Source organism: Acinonyx jubatus, chromosome D3, assembly GCF_027475565.1.
Source record: "Acinonyx jubatus isolate Ajub_Pintada_27869175 chromosome D3, VMU_Ajub_asm_v1.0, whole genome shotgun sequence".
Taxonomy (NCBI): Eukaryota; Metazoa; Chordata; class Mammalia; order Carnivora; family Felidae; genus Acinonyx; species Acinonyx jubatus.
Window position 1 is genome coordinate 7,078,751 of NC_069392.1, and position 14,484 is coordinate 7,093,234.

The following is a 14,484-nucleotide window of genomic DNA, read 5'->3' on the forward strand; positions in this document are numbered from 1 at the left end:
GAAGATGAATATTGCACACAGGGGGAGATTTGGGGCACCTGGCAACTTTATTATCAGTGCCAAGAGGAAGGCTACTTACTTTGTATTTTGCCTTAAGCACGTATTCAAGACTTGTCCAGTCCAGTAGCCACAAGCCACATATGGCGGTTGGGCACTTGAAATGTGCTAAGTCCAAGCTGAGATGTGCTCTAAATATGAAAATACACAAAGGGTTTCAGAGACCTAGTAGGAAAAAAAGTAATGTGATACAGCCTATTAATAATGCTAATACTGATGACATTTTGAAAAATTACTTTGGATATATTTGGTTAAATAAAATATTATTTCAGCTGTTTTTAGTGTTCCAAATTCTGTTACTAGAAAATTGAAAATTATACATTTGTCTCACATTATACTTTTATCACACAGTGCTGGTCTAGAAAGTATGGTACTGTCAACATAGGTAATGATCTAACTTGATACTTACAACTGTGATGTCCCACTCACTGGAGGTAGTAATCGAATAGTTTGCCCGTAGCGTTGTTGGGCTACTTTTATTTTATTTTTATTTAAAAAAATTTTTTTTTCAACGTTTATTTATTTTTGGGACAGAGAGAGAGCATGAACGGGCGAGGGGCAGAGAGAGAGGGAGACACAGAATCGGAAACAGGCTCCAGGCTCTGAGCCATCAGCCCAGAGCCCGACGCGGGGCTCGAACTCACGGACCACGAGATGGTGACCTGGCTGAAGTCGGACGCCTAACCGACTGCGCCACCCAGGCGCCCCATGGGCTACTTTTAAAAGAAGCCCCTGGGCTGGGAAATTCTCTATTCCTGTCATCTTTGTCAAAGGCTTAGAGAAAGTGAGACAATTACTTGATGCTTTAGTTTGAAAACTGCAGTATCGCGTCATTTTACGGGTTCTTGTTTGGATGTTGAGTCAGTTCAGAACTTTTTTGTACTCTTACTACGTACCGGGTACTTTCTTAGGTCCTTTGGATGCAAAGACAGATCTTACCCCTGACCATGAGGAACTTAGTCATCGCATACTATGAGGACGAGACAGGAGTGTGATGCATCGTTCAGTAATAGAAGAGCTCCCAGTGGCTGGTGTAGTGCAGAGGAGGAGGAGGTAGGGCAGGGACAGTTGTCAGGAAGGACCCCACGAGGAGGTGATGCATCTGCTTAAATTCTTTTAGAGAACGTCCCAGAAGCCCTGCCCCAGGGGAATGCTCAGGGTGGTGCAAACACAGACCATCCTCGGGGTGCGAGGCGTGACTGTGTAGTTCCCACCCCAAGAGTGTAAGCTCAGGTCAGCCAGGAAAGGAGATGTGTTGAATTGGCCCCACACAGGCCCATCAGCTTATTGATGGGGTTTTGATGATCGTCTTCGCAGTTGAAATACTTGACCTTTCCTGTTTTACTCAAGAATTGAAGAAAATATGTAAATGTTCTTCAGTTTCATCTTCTCCAGTTTTTTTCTGTACATAGATGTGAGGGTGAATGAAACTGAAATGGGGGGAAATTGAATGACTTGCCTTTCTTTGGTGGAAATACGAACAGTTTGGAAAGCTACCAGAGTGTTGTGTAAGTGTGTTCAGTGGCTGAAGCAGACCAGCTCAGGTTACACTGCATCTCCCGTGTTGGGGGTGGGGACAGTGAGTGACACAGCATACAACGGACACTTACATAACCATGACTCCAGGGGATAGGATTAAGCTGTGAATGGACCTCCCAAACTCCGGAATATGATATTAGAACACAGCCTTTGAATTTTTCTCTCAAGCTTGACTTGAAAGTGAGCTTCAGAAACCTATCAAACTAGACTTTCCATTACTCTTGGACCTTCTTTCCCCTTCCCTTCTGTTATTAAGTTTGTGAACTTTGATCATTTTAGAATTAAAAGGCAGCGCGGAAATCTCCGAGTGCAGCTGTCTCTAGGTAAGTCATGTAACTTGTCTGGTGCTGGGTTTCCTCCCCGTCCCCAGCAGAGCAGAGTTGAAACCTGGGTCTCCAGATGCCTCTGTCCTTAGCACGCAGCCGGTTTCCAGAGGCCCAGTGTCCGACTCCCTCTCCTGGCAGATTAACCTCATTGCAGGTTCTTCAGCTCTCCTTTGCCTCCTGACGGAATTTCCAGAGTTAGTAGATAAAGGAGGATTTTTGTTTGGCTCCTGGGGCGAAGTGCACCTCGAGGGGACCAGGTGCAGCATGGGATGTGATTTGCCGGGGAAGACACGATGCCCTCCTGGGGGGTGCCAGGCGTGCCGAGCTTGCGGGAGCCGATCTTATCAGAGGAGGCTTCTCTTCACAGGTGGCATGGTACTCTTACTTTGGCAAAGTTACAGCCACTGTGGCTTTCCTTTCACTTTGGATCCTTGCCCTTTCACTTAGGGAGTTCGGATTTGAAATCCAAAATAGTCAAACCACAAAAGGGTGGGGTTGGAAATGGGTTTTACTTAGTAACCTCCAGTTCTAACTGAGGATACTGAGGTCTGGAAAGGGGTTAAACGCTAGTGCAAGGTCATCCAGCTGGGACGGAATCCACATGTTAATTTCCCAGTCTCTCTGTTGATACTTTTATTTTTTTAAGTCATAACATTTTTTTATAGCAGTAAATAACAACAATAAAACAAAAATGAGTAAACTAAGCCTTAAAAGAATCAGAGAATTATGAAGAACATTATTGCTTTCATTTGAACATGGTTTATACCATGCTTATTTTTGGGAATTGCTTATTTTAAGGAGTCTCTTGTTTCTGTAAATTGCTTAAGCTTTTTTTAGGTTATAAGGGAGAAGGCGGAGTTTAGACATTACTAAAATACCTCCTATAATAAAAACTTTATATCATGGAGAATTTCAAATGTGCACAGAAGTAGAATACTGCTGTCTTCTAACCGAACAAGTTGTCAACTCATCAGTCGTAGCTCACATAACTTTAAGCGTGCTGTAGTCAGACTTGTGTATTTTTTACACCTATTTTGCCCTTGCCAGTAAAATGTCTTTTTGCTTTTAAGAAAATATGGTACTTTTATTTATTATTCATAGAATTATGCTCTTGTGGTGTGAAGTATTTCTATCTCAAGTGCTTATCCTAAAAATGTTTAGAGAGAGCATGCTTGCCAATGGGGAGGGGGCAGAGAGAGGGGGAGACAGAGAATCCAAAGCAGGCTCCATGCTGTCCCCAACATGGGGACAGACCCCAACATGGGGCTCAAGCCCACAAACTGTGAGATCATGACCTGAGCTGAAGTCATTTGCTCAATAGACTGAGCCACCCAGGCACCGTATCCTAAAAATTTCTGAGTTGACTTGGTCGAGATGATTCTAAAGCAGAGTTTTTATCTTTGTTACCACATTAAGAAGAGCTAACTTCTGTGACAGACCCCATTAATTTTAGTAATTAGGTAGAAGGTTTTTTTAAAAAAATTTATTTTTAAAGACTAGTTAAGTTTATCCATTTATTTTGAGAGAGAGAGAGAGAGTGTGAGCAGGGGAGTGCAGAAAGAGAGAGAATCCCAAGCAGGCTCCACGCCATCAGCCCAGTGTGGGGCTTGAACTCATGAACTGTGAGATCATGACCCGAGTCAAAACCAAGCGTCAGATGCCCAACTGACCGAGCCACCTGGGCGCCCCAATGTTTATTTTTGAGAAAGAGAGAGAGGGGAGGGGGGAGTAAGGGGGAGAGGGAGAAAGAGAAAATATGAGTGGGGGAAGGGCAGAGAGAGAGAGGGACAGAGGATCTGAAGCGGGCTCTGCTGGCGGCCAGAGGGCCTGAGGTGGGGCTTGAAGTCAGAAACCACAAGATCATGACCTGAAGTTGCACACTCAACCAACTGAGCCACACAGGTGCTCCGAAACAGGTAGAAGTTCATTTTCAGTTATGGGAAAGTCCAGGGTGGGTTTTTACTGATGGGCGAACGGGAGAAGTGATTCAGAGATCCAGGCTTCTGTGTTGTGACCCCACGATCCTCGGGCCATGCTTTTGTGGTTGCCCAGTTCGCCTCCATCAGGCCATCAGAGGGCCAGGATGGGGGACTGCATAGGGGAAGATAGTAGGGGCTAGGCCTAGGAGTGACCGATGGGCCACGTGTCTTCACAGCCCATTGGCTAGAACTCAGTCATGTGACCATGCTAGCTGCAAAGGGAGCTGGGAAATGTGGTCTGTGACTCCAGGAAGACAAATCAGCTTGGTGAACACCTAGCCACCGTGTGGGTGTGCATATGCACCTCTCATGCTGGCCCTGTGTGCTGCATTTATGTTCCTGTGTGGAAGCAGCACAGCAGAGTGTTTTCTTTGTGGTTCAAGCCATTTTACTGTGGCCTTAAAAATCATTAGTGTTTTTTCTTTCTCAAGAAATTACATCTATTCATTAAATAAAATTTGAGAAACCCAAGGAAACACAGAAAAGATACAAAAACTACCAATAATCCCATCACCTGGAGATGATTATTAATTCTTTGTTACATTTCCTTCCAATTCAAGAGTTTTTTTTTTTTTTTAAGTCTATTTATTTATTTTGAGAGAGGGAGGGAGGGAGGGAGGGAGAGAATTCCAAGCAGGCTTCATGCTCTCAGTACAGAGCCCAGTGTGGGGCTTTATCTCATGAACTGTGAGATCATGACCTGAGCTGAAATCAAGAGTCTAATGCTTTACTGACTCAGGCACCCAGGTGCCCCGAATTCAAGAGTTTTTAGCTGCTTAGAAATAACAGTTTATTTTTTTAACATTTTTGAGAGAGACAGAGCATGAGTGGGGAGGGGCAGAGAGTGAGGGAGACACAGAATCTGAAGCAAACTCTAGGCTCTGAGCTGTCAGCACTCAGGCTCAAACTCCTGAAATGTGAGATCATGACTGAAGCCGAAGTCAGATGCTCTACCAACTGAGCCACCCAGGCACCCCTAAATTTTTATTCTTTTTTTTTTTTAATTTTTTTTTCAACGTTTTTTATTTGTTTTGGGACAGAGAGAGACGGAGCATGAATGGGGGAGGGGCAGAGAGAGAGGGAGACACAGAATCTGAAACAGGCTCCAGGCTCCGAGCCATCAGCCCAGAGCCTGACGCGGGGCTCGAACTCACGGACCGCGAGATCGTGACCTGGCTGAAGTCGGACGCTTAACTGACTGCGCCACCCAGGCGCCCTATTCTTTTTTTTTTTAATGTTTTATTTATTTTTGAGAAAGACAAAGTGCAAGCTGGGGTGGGGGAGAGAGAGACAGAGACACAGAATCTGAAGCAGGCTCCAGGCTCTGAGCTGTTAGCACAGAGCCCGATGCAGGGCTGGAACACACAAGTGGTGAGATCATGACCTGAGCTGAAGTCGGACGCTTAACCGACTGGGTCACCCAGGCTTTTTTTTTTTTTTTTTTTTTTTAAATACTAATTCTTACTTTGTGCTGACTTGTGAACTCCAAAATTCATCAGAGGGCGAAGCTACAACAGTTACCAACGGCCTGGCAATTTTGCCTTTTCTTAGCAAAAAATACACCATTGCAGAGCTGTGGTGAGGCTTTATTTACACTTTTGGCATTTTCAAAATGAACTTCTAGGGGCGCCTGGGTGGCTCAGTCAGTTGAGTGTCCAACTTCGGCTCAGGTCATGATCTCATGGATAGTTAGTTCGAGCCCCGCATTGGGTTCTGTGCTGACAGCTCAGAGCCTGGAGCCTGCTTTGGATTCTGACTCCCTCTCTCTCTGCCCCTCCCCCTCTCATGCTCTGTCTGTGTCTCTCAAAAATAAATAAACGTTAAAAAAAACCAAAAAACCCAAAATGAACTTCTAGTTTGCACATCATAATATCCTCTTAGTGAATAGAGTAAAAATTGGGGCTGGTGAAGTTAGATTGTCAAGGCAGAAATAACATTTTAAGTTTATGATTTGCTTCCTACTCAGTTTTTAGAATTCTTAAGAACTGCTTAATTTTGCAGGAGAGAATACTAAGAAAAGGTGTTTGAAAATGAGCCAAGATTAAAACTTACCAGCATGAAGTATATATGAATGTGTTTCTGGTGCTGAGCTGAGAACTTAGGTGGATGTGCTTTTCTCTGCATACCTGCACTGTTTATCCTGGTCAGCAGTGCAGAAAGGTGTTACTCATCTGAGGTGGGAGAGCCCTCTGCATTTCTTGTCATCAGCTCCAGATTCAGGGATCTAGAACCTTCAGGGTTTTCTTTAAGGTGGTGAGGTTGCATCCTAGAGGTAGACCTACATCAGAATTCCTCTTTGTGATATCATCCTCATGACCTCACAGGCAGGGTTGCTCAAAATGTTTGTGCAACTTTTGGCAGGATATGAGCTGAGACCTGGCCCGATTCTACAGACACCATGAGGTACCAGATTGTCTCATATTGGTAGATGGTACTGACTTTCCTGCGACTTCTGTAGATTAAAAAAATAAAGACATTAGTGGTAGGCCCTCTATATTTTACTGAAGCTATATAATGGTAAGAAAATCATTGTTTTAAAATATCCTCTGGCAGGACATTTAAAAACAGAAAACTCAGTAGTAGAGCAGAAGGATTTTACTGTGAATGGGTATGTGGTTAATCAGTGGCTCTATTTGCTATGTAATTTATCAGTTTTTCTGTTTCCTGCAAATAGTCCTGACATTTTTGTTGTTTGAAAACTTGCCCTGATGCTGAAGATAGAAACAATTTGAAATGATTAGACTTGGTGATCAGACTTTGTATACATTATGACCCAGAGGCTTGCTTGAATTCAGACGCATCACAACAGAGAAGTTGTCATCATTTGTTTTTGAATATATTGTTTTGCTCTTTGTACTGGTTTTAGTTGGAGTTGGAAGAGAAAGCGTTGCTTCACACAAATGCCCAGAAGTATAGTCTCTGATGGTTAACACATAGAATTTTCTTTTTTTTTTTTTAATTTTTAAACATTTACATTCAAATTAGTTAGCATATAGTGCAATAATGCTTTCAGGAGTAGGTTCCTTAATGCCACTTACCCATTTAGCCCATCCCCTGTCCCATACTCCCTCCAGTAACCCTCTGTTCTCCATATTTATGAGTCTCTTATGTTTTGTCCCCCTCCGTTTTTATATTAGTTTTGCTTCCCTTCCCTTATGTTCATTTGTTTTTTATCTTAAAGTCCTGATATGAGTGAAGTCATATGATATTTGTCTTTCTCTGACTAATTTCACTTAGCATATTACCCTCCAGTTCCATCCACATAGTTGCAAATGGCAAGATTTCATTCTTTTTGATTGCCGAATAGTATTCCGTTGTATATATACACCACATCTTCTTTATCCATTCATCCATCGATGGACATTTGGGCTCTTTCCATACTTTGGCTATTGTCGATAGTGCTGCTATAAACATTGGGGTGCATGTGTCCCTTCGAAACAGCACACCTGTACCCCTTGGATAAATACCTAGTAGTGCAATTGCTGGGTCATAGGGCAGTTCTATTTTTGTTTTTTTTGAGGAATCTCCATACTGTTTTCTAGAGTGGCTGCACCAGCTTGCATTCCCAACACACACATAGAATTTTCTTAAGGATTGTCCTCCTTTAAACAAAAACTTCAAAAACCCGTTCTTCCTATATAGTAGTTGATAAATTAACCCTCCCATCTTTTTTAAAGTAGGTATTGGGACTCTTCTAACTTTGATTCTGTAAGCCATGTTGAGAGATTATTAGGCGATCAAAAAAATTTTTGTTACTGCTTTGTCCTCTTGCAAAGCATGTCAGTATTAGACTCAACATCGCATTTTTTGAAGTAGATTTCTCTTTAAAGTGTTGTCCTATGTATTTCTCTCTGTAACAGCCATATGTCCCAATTTTCTTAAACATGTAGGACTTACAGTCTTAAAACATTGACTTTCTTTGAGACTAGGAGCCCTTTATGGGTCCTCTAGGTATGTTCCCTTTCAAATGTCTCTCTTTAACTGGGACATCTTTGAGACAGCTTCTTAGAAATGAGCCATCCGGTAAACATAGGTTATAGAAACTTGAAACTGCAAATTTGAAGTGAATTTTAGCTACAGCGACATTTAACTGCTTTAGATTAGTTTTCGTTATTACAAATATTTCTGTGTTTTCAAGATATATTCTTATGGAGGGAGAATGGAACTGAATATTTGATTAAAAAACTTTTTTAAAATTTATTTTTGAGAGAGAGAGAACGAATGGGGGAGGGGCAGAGAGAGAGGGAGACATAGGATCCAAAGCAGGTTCTGCAACTGAGAGCAGAGACCCTGACATGGCGCTCAAACCCAAGAACCATGAGATCATGACCTGAGCTGAAGTCAGATGCTTAACTGACCGAGCCACCCGGCACCCTGAATCTTTTTCGAATTCCTATTCCCTCTGCAAGATCTCTTTCATGGAAGGGTTATCCAGGTGGGGTCTGAATGGTAGTGGGTCAGTCATAGCAGAGGGGGAGTGATCCTGGAGGTATCTTACAATGACAGTTTGGTAGTTTCCTGGGGCACTTGAAACAGTACTTGCTCATTGTGCTTTGCGTAGTGTTAGATGGCTCTGGCTTCACTTCCAACCTTGGAATTGATTAGTCATGTTTTTATTTTGATTTTTCTTCTTTCCAAGGTCTTGGTAATTAACCCATTGGTTTTTTTCCTAAAAGCAATTTTTATCTTTATCTGGATGTTTTTATGAGGCAGAGATAGCTTATTAAAAGGAGTAACTGCAGGGGCACCTGGGTGGCTCAGTCAGCTGAGCGTCTGATTTCATCAGGTCATGATCTCATGGTTTGTGAATTCTAGCCCCGAATCCAGCTCATTGCTGTCAGCGCAGAGCCTACTTGGAATCTTCTGTCCCCCTTTCTCTCTGGCCCTCCCCCAGTAGCATGTGTATTGTCTCTCTCAAAAATAAATAAACATTAAAAAACTCTCTGTTTAAAAAAAGTACAGTAAGCTTATTGTTCTATATTTTGAGAAGGGTGTTGTCTTGAACTGTAACCACCATTTCTGGAAATCTGTTCAGAATGAAAGACTGACATTTATGTAATTTCCTGTTAAAATACTGTGTTGTAGCAAGAGAAATTCTATCTGATAGGAAAGTGGGGTGCTTGGATTCTTAGAAATAATAGCTGTTTCAGTGCTTACTATGTACTGGCATTATCCTAATCACTTGGAACTTCCCTAGGTGCTGATCTTTTCCAGTATCTAACATCTAACACACTAAACAAATGTGTACCAAATCTTGATTTCCCAGAGGGTAGACCACATTTTTTTGTTGGGTGGAGGAGAGTATTTCTACTTTCTGGAATACTAACTTGGAGTAAAGCTGACATTCTCAAAACATGCAAAACACACTTTTTGGGAAATACGAAAGAGGATAAGTCTTCTAAGGTTATTTGTTTCCCTGAAATAAATATCTTGTCCTTTTAAAATTTGTTATTTAGGTCAGATCTCAGAGTTAAATCACGAACTAGGATATTAATCTACTTCAAAATTGTTGCTTGAGGCCTGACTTTTTTTTGTGTGTGTGTGTGTCTCTCTCAAAATAAACCTGTAGGTTACACAGGGAAAAGAACAAAGCCCTGTTCCTCTCGTGTTGATGTTTAGCAACAAAGCTTCCAGTTAAGTGAAATGTAAACCTTTTAATGAGAAGAGAACCAGAAGAGTTGGTGCCCCCGAACCATCTATGTGTCCTGGATCCCTCCCTGCATTTCCCATTTGAGAATGTACTAGCAAAATAGTAGCTATCTTTGTTCAGAAGTGAGTTTTAGCGATAAGTATTTTACAAATGGTTCTTCGCTTGAAAAAATACTGGAACTATGGCATTAGTCAATGATGTAAATATAGGATTCTGGGGGTTAGTGTATAGTCTGTTGCAGTATTATGGTTTGGAAATTGAGATTATAAGTAATGTGACTGGCTTTAAAAATGGGGCACCTGGGTGCCTCAGTTGAACATCCAACTCTTTTTTTTATTTATAAATTCAGGTGATTTATAAATTCAGTTTTAGGTCTCCCATCCCTACTTTAAAAAAAAAAAAACAACTAATTTAGTTTTAAATTTATATCCAAGTTAGTTAGCATATAGTGCAACAATGTTTTTAGGAGTAGATTCCTTAATGCCCCTTACCCATTTAACCCACCCCTCCATAACCCCCCCAGTAACCCTCTGTTTGTTCTCTATATTTAAGAGTGTCTTATGTTTTGTCCCCCTCCCTGTTTTTATATTATTTTTGCTTCTCTTCCCTTATGTTCATTTGTTTTTTTACCTTAAAGTCCTCATATGAGTGAAGTCATTTGATACTTGTCTTTCTCTGACTAATTTCACTTAGCATAATACCCTCCAGTTCCATCCACATAGTTGCAAATGGCAAGATTTCATTCTTTTTGATTGCCTACTAATACTCCATTATTTATATTATGTGTTGTGTATATATCTTTATCCATTCATCCATCGATGGACATTTGGGCTCTTTCCATACTTGGACTATTGTTGATAGCGCTGCTATAAACATTGAGGTGCATGCTCCCCTTCGAAACAGCATACTTGTATCCCTTGGGTAAATACCTAGTAGTGCACTTGCTGGGTCATAGGGCAGTTCTATTTTTAGTTTTTTGAGGAACCTCCACACTGTTTTCCAGAGTGGTTGCACCAGTTTGCCTTCCTACCAGCAGTGCAAAAGAGTTCCTCTTTCTCTGCATCCTCACCAACATCTGTTGTTGCCTGAGTTGTTAATGTTAGCCATTCTGACAGGTGTGAGGTGGTATCTCATTGTGGTTTTGGTGCGTGTTTCTCTGATGATGGATGTTGAGCATTTTTTCATGTGTCAGTTGGCCATCTGGATGTCTTCCTTGGAGGAATGTCTATTCATGACTTTTGCCCATTTCTTCACTGGATTGATTATTTGTTTTTTGGGTGTTGAGTTTGAGAAGTTCTGTATAGAGTTTGGTTACTAATCCTTTATTAGTCATTTGCAAATATCTTCTCCCATTCTGCCGGTTGCCTTTTAGTTTTGCTGATTGTTTCCTTCCTGTGAAGAAGCTTTTTATTTTGATGAGGTCCCATAGTTCAGTTTTGCTTTTGTTTCCCTTGCCTCTGGAGACACGTTGAGTAAGAAGTTGCTGTGGCTGAGGTTAAACAGCTTTTTGCCTGCTTTCTCCTTGAGGATTTTGATGGCTTCCTGTCTTATGTTTAGGTCTTTCATCCATTTTGAGTTTATTTTTGTGTAAGGTGTAAGAAAGTGGTCCAGGTTCATTTTTCGGCATGTCGCTGTCCAGTTTTCCCAACACCATTTGCTGAAGAGACTGTCTTTATTCCATTGCATATTCTTTCCTGCTTTGTCAAAGATTAGTTGGCCATATGTTTGTGGGTCCATTTCTGGGTGAGCATCCAACTCTTGTTTTTGGCTCAGGTCATGATCTCACGGTTTGTGGGATTGAGCCCTGTTTTGGGCCCTATACCAACAGTGTGGAGCCTGCCTGGCGTTCTCCCTCTCCCTGTCTTTCTGTAAGTAAATAAATATTTTAAAAAATGAAAAAAGGGGCTCCTGTCTGGTTCAGTCGGTGGAGAATGTGGCTCTTGATCTCAGGGTCATGAGTTTGAGCCCCATGTTGAGTGTAGAGATTACTTAAATAAATAAATAAATGAAAAAAGTACACCAGAACTTAGGTTTTGTCATCTAGGGAAGTGTTGTTCATTTATTACAGTGATAGAGCCATTAATAATTCTGGGAACTCTTGGAATTGTCTGTGTGCCTTGGATACATTTTTGCTATGTTAAGTAGTTGCACATCTTATTTTATTATTTTTTTGCACATCATATTTTAAAGTTTTTTTTTTTTTAATTCAAATTTTGGAAACAGCCAGTAGTGTTTTAGAGTCAAGTCCAATGAAGAGCTTTGAGAGATTGAGTGGTCATTACCACTTTGGGTCACCAATAAAGTACAACTTAACAAACTGTCTCTGAAGTTAATTCTAAAAGAGGAGTCAAGGATACTTTTGACCAAAGCAGTATTATTGAGATAACCTTAAAATTTACTCAAGTGATTACATTTGACATGGAGATCCTTCCCGGATGGAGGAGGTTCTAGAACAGTGCTGTTCAATAGAACTTTCTGGCATGGTAGAAATTGTTGTATATGTTGCGCTGTGGTTATTGAGCACTTGAAATGTGGCTGATGCGACTGAGGAGCTGAATTTTTATTTCATTTTGTAAGAATTTAAAGTTTAAACAGCACATGTGGCTAGTGACTACCATCCTGGGTAGTGCAGATTTAGAACATTTAGCTTTCAGTGTGCCTTACAGACCAACATGAACAGTTGATGGTAAGACACTCTAAAAATCTTAAAACAGTTATTTTACCAGCAAAAATGAGTTGATTCTGGAATAGCAGAGAATTGCAATTCAAGATAAGCAGGCGGTAGCAAAAACCATAGGCCAGTCCAACAAAGTAAGCACATTATTCTATGGAGAAGGTGGAAGTTGGAAAGGGTAAGTTTTTGAGAAGAGTCCATCGGAGAAAGACAAGAGTTCAGGGTCATGACTGTTCCTCATTGGCTGAGTGAGGTAGTCAATTTCTTGGAGGAGATGCTGTATAGATCTTATGCTGTTGGGGCCTGTAATTGAGGATTCTTTCCTGTTGACAATTGTGTTGGGATTGGTCATTGACAATTCGTGACTGATACTGCTTGAGAACTCCCCCTCCTGGCCTCCTGACTCCATGTTAGTGAGGTTTCCCTTTATTCATGTTCACATTATCAAGGCAAAGTAGTTCGTGGGATTTCTGGTCTGCCCTACCATACGTGCAGAGTAGTAGAGAGGCCAGAGTTGTCATGTATGTTCAGTGGTATCTAATTTTTATAGCCCCTGCAAATTTATCCTTGCTAAGGTGTTATGTATGTGAAGGATTTGAGATGAGAACCTTCCTGTGTATTTCCATTTTGATCACTGACTTCAGATGCTCATGGTTCCTCTTCCTGAAATTTAAGACCTGCCCCCGGCAGCCCCCATCTGTTACTTGTACCCACGGTTTGAGTGAGTGAAGACTTGGCATGCCACGAGAAAAAGCCTGCCAACCCTTGGTTTAAATCTTTGCTTGACAATGATAGCCAGGTTAAGATCACTGAAATGAACAACTGAAATAAATTTAGGGTTTAAGAGGAAACTCCAGACATCTTTCATTTCCTACCACTAGAATCTTGAAGTAAAAGCTGATCATAGTAAATTTTTTTGATTGAATTCTAAAGCTCTTGTCTAACTTGATTTATTGCAAGAATCTTCTGATGTTAGCCAAACCAAGCTGCTCAGTGTTTTACCCACATGCTTTATACCTTTCCTCCTCCTTCCTCTCCTCCTCTGAAGTCTTTTCTCTGGGACTTCTTAATATCCTGACTGCTGACACCTGTACAAGGCTGTTACTTTCCTTTCAGCCCTTGCTGAAATCCTTCCTTGCCATGAAGCGTTTTCTTTCTGCCTTAATCCACTCCATCCTTCCATCTTCTAAAAACACTTCCAGGATCATTGCATGGTTTGGTATTTCTTGTAAGTTACATTGTAATCTTAGTTATTTTTCGTATATGTGGGTCTTTTCTTCCCAACTACATTATAAACTCCTTGAGTTTAGGTCTATGCCATGTATTTTTCTGTCACCTGTAGCAAGCACCAAGTATAATCTTTTAAAATACTGATACACTCTGACTGGTGTGCGTGTAGAATTATTGAAACAATTAAGACGATTTTCCTCATTCATTTTCTTTTTTTCTTTTTTTTAAAAATTTTTTAATGTTTATTTTTGAGAGAGAGACAGAATGCAAGTGGGTCAGGGGCAGAGAGAGAGGGAGACACAGAATCACACAGAATCCCAAGCAGGCTTCAGGCTCTGAGCCGTCAGCACAGAGCCCGATGTGGGGCTCGAATCCACAGAGCTGTGAGATCACAAGCTGAGCCAAAGTCAGGCACTCAACCGACTGAGCCACCCAGGCGCCCCTCATTCATTTTCTTTTTTTTTTTTTAATTTTTTTTACATTTATTTATTTTTGAGAGACAGAGGGAGACAGAGCACAAGTGGGGGAGGGGCAGAGAGAGGAGACACCGAATCTGAAGCAGGCTGCAGGCTCTGAGCTGTCAGCACAGAGCCTGATGCGGGGCTCGAACTCACGGACTGCGAGATCATAACCTGAGCCAAAGTTGGATGCTCAACCGACTGAGCCACCCAGGCACCCCCCTCATTCATTTTCTTTAGTGAGCATTGTTTATAAAGTACTGTGGGGAATATAACAATGACTAAAAGACAGTCTGGTGGAGCGCATAGACGACACACACAACTTAGTGTGCCAGGTGCTAGGAAGAGGTACAGATTCAGTACTACAGGAAGTTACACATTTTCATTGGTGAGCATTGGAGAAGGGTTTGTGGGGCAGATGAGTGCCTGAATCTGCCCTTGTGTAAGGTTTCAGCAGATGGAGGTAACTAGACTTGGAAAGGGCATTCAAGGCTGAGTGAACCACCTGAAACGAAAGCACAGAGGAGTGAAACGCTGAGGCGTCTGTAGTGGTATTTGGGGAATCGGACAC

At 41.5% G+C, this 14,484-nt stretch overlaps 1 protein-coding gene across 9 annotated transcripts in view; it reads left to right on the top strand.

Moving 5' to 3' along the window:
- CLIP1 (CAP-Gly domain containing linker protein 1) overlaps window positions 1-14,484 on the top strand; it is a 124,813-nt gene that overhangs the window by 13,787 nt on the left and 96,542 nt on the right. Inside the window, exon 1 of one of the 9 annotated variants that reach the window (XM_053206650.1) lies at window positions 820-1,919. The exons of 7 other annotated variants lie outside the window; for them this stretch is intronic. The gene's annotated coding sequence lies outside the window, so the exon portion shown is untranslated. Of the gene's footprint in view, window positions 1-819; window positions 1,920-5,748; window positions 6,305-14,484 lie in introns of those variants that run through there. One more of the 9 variants, XM_053206652.1, reaches the window with a different exon arrangement.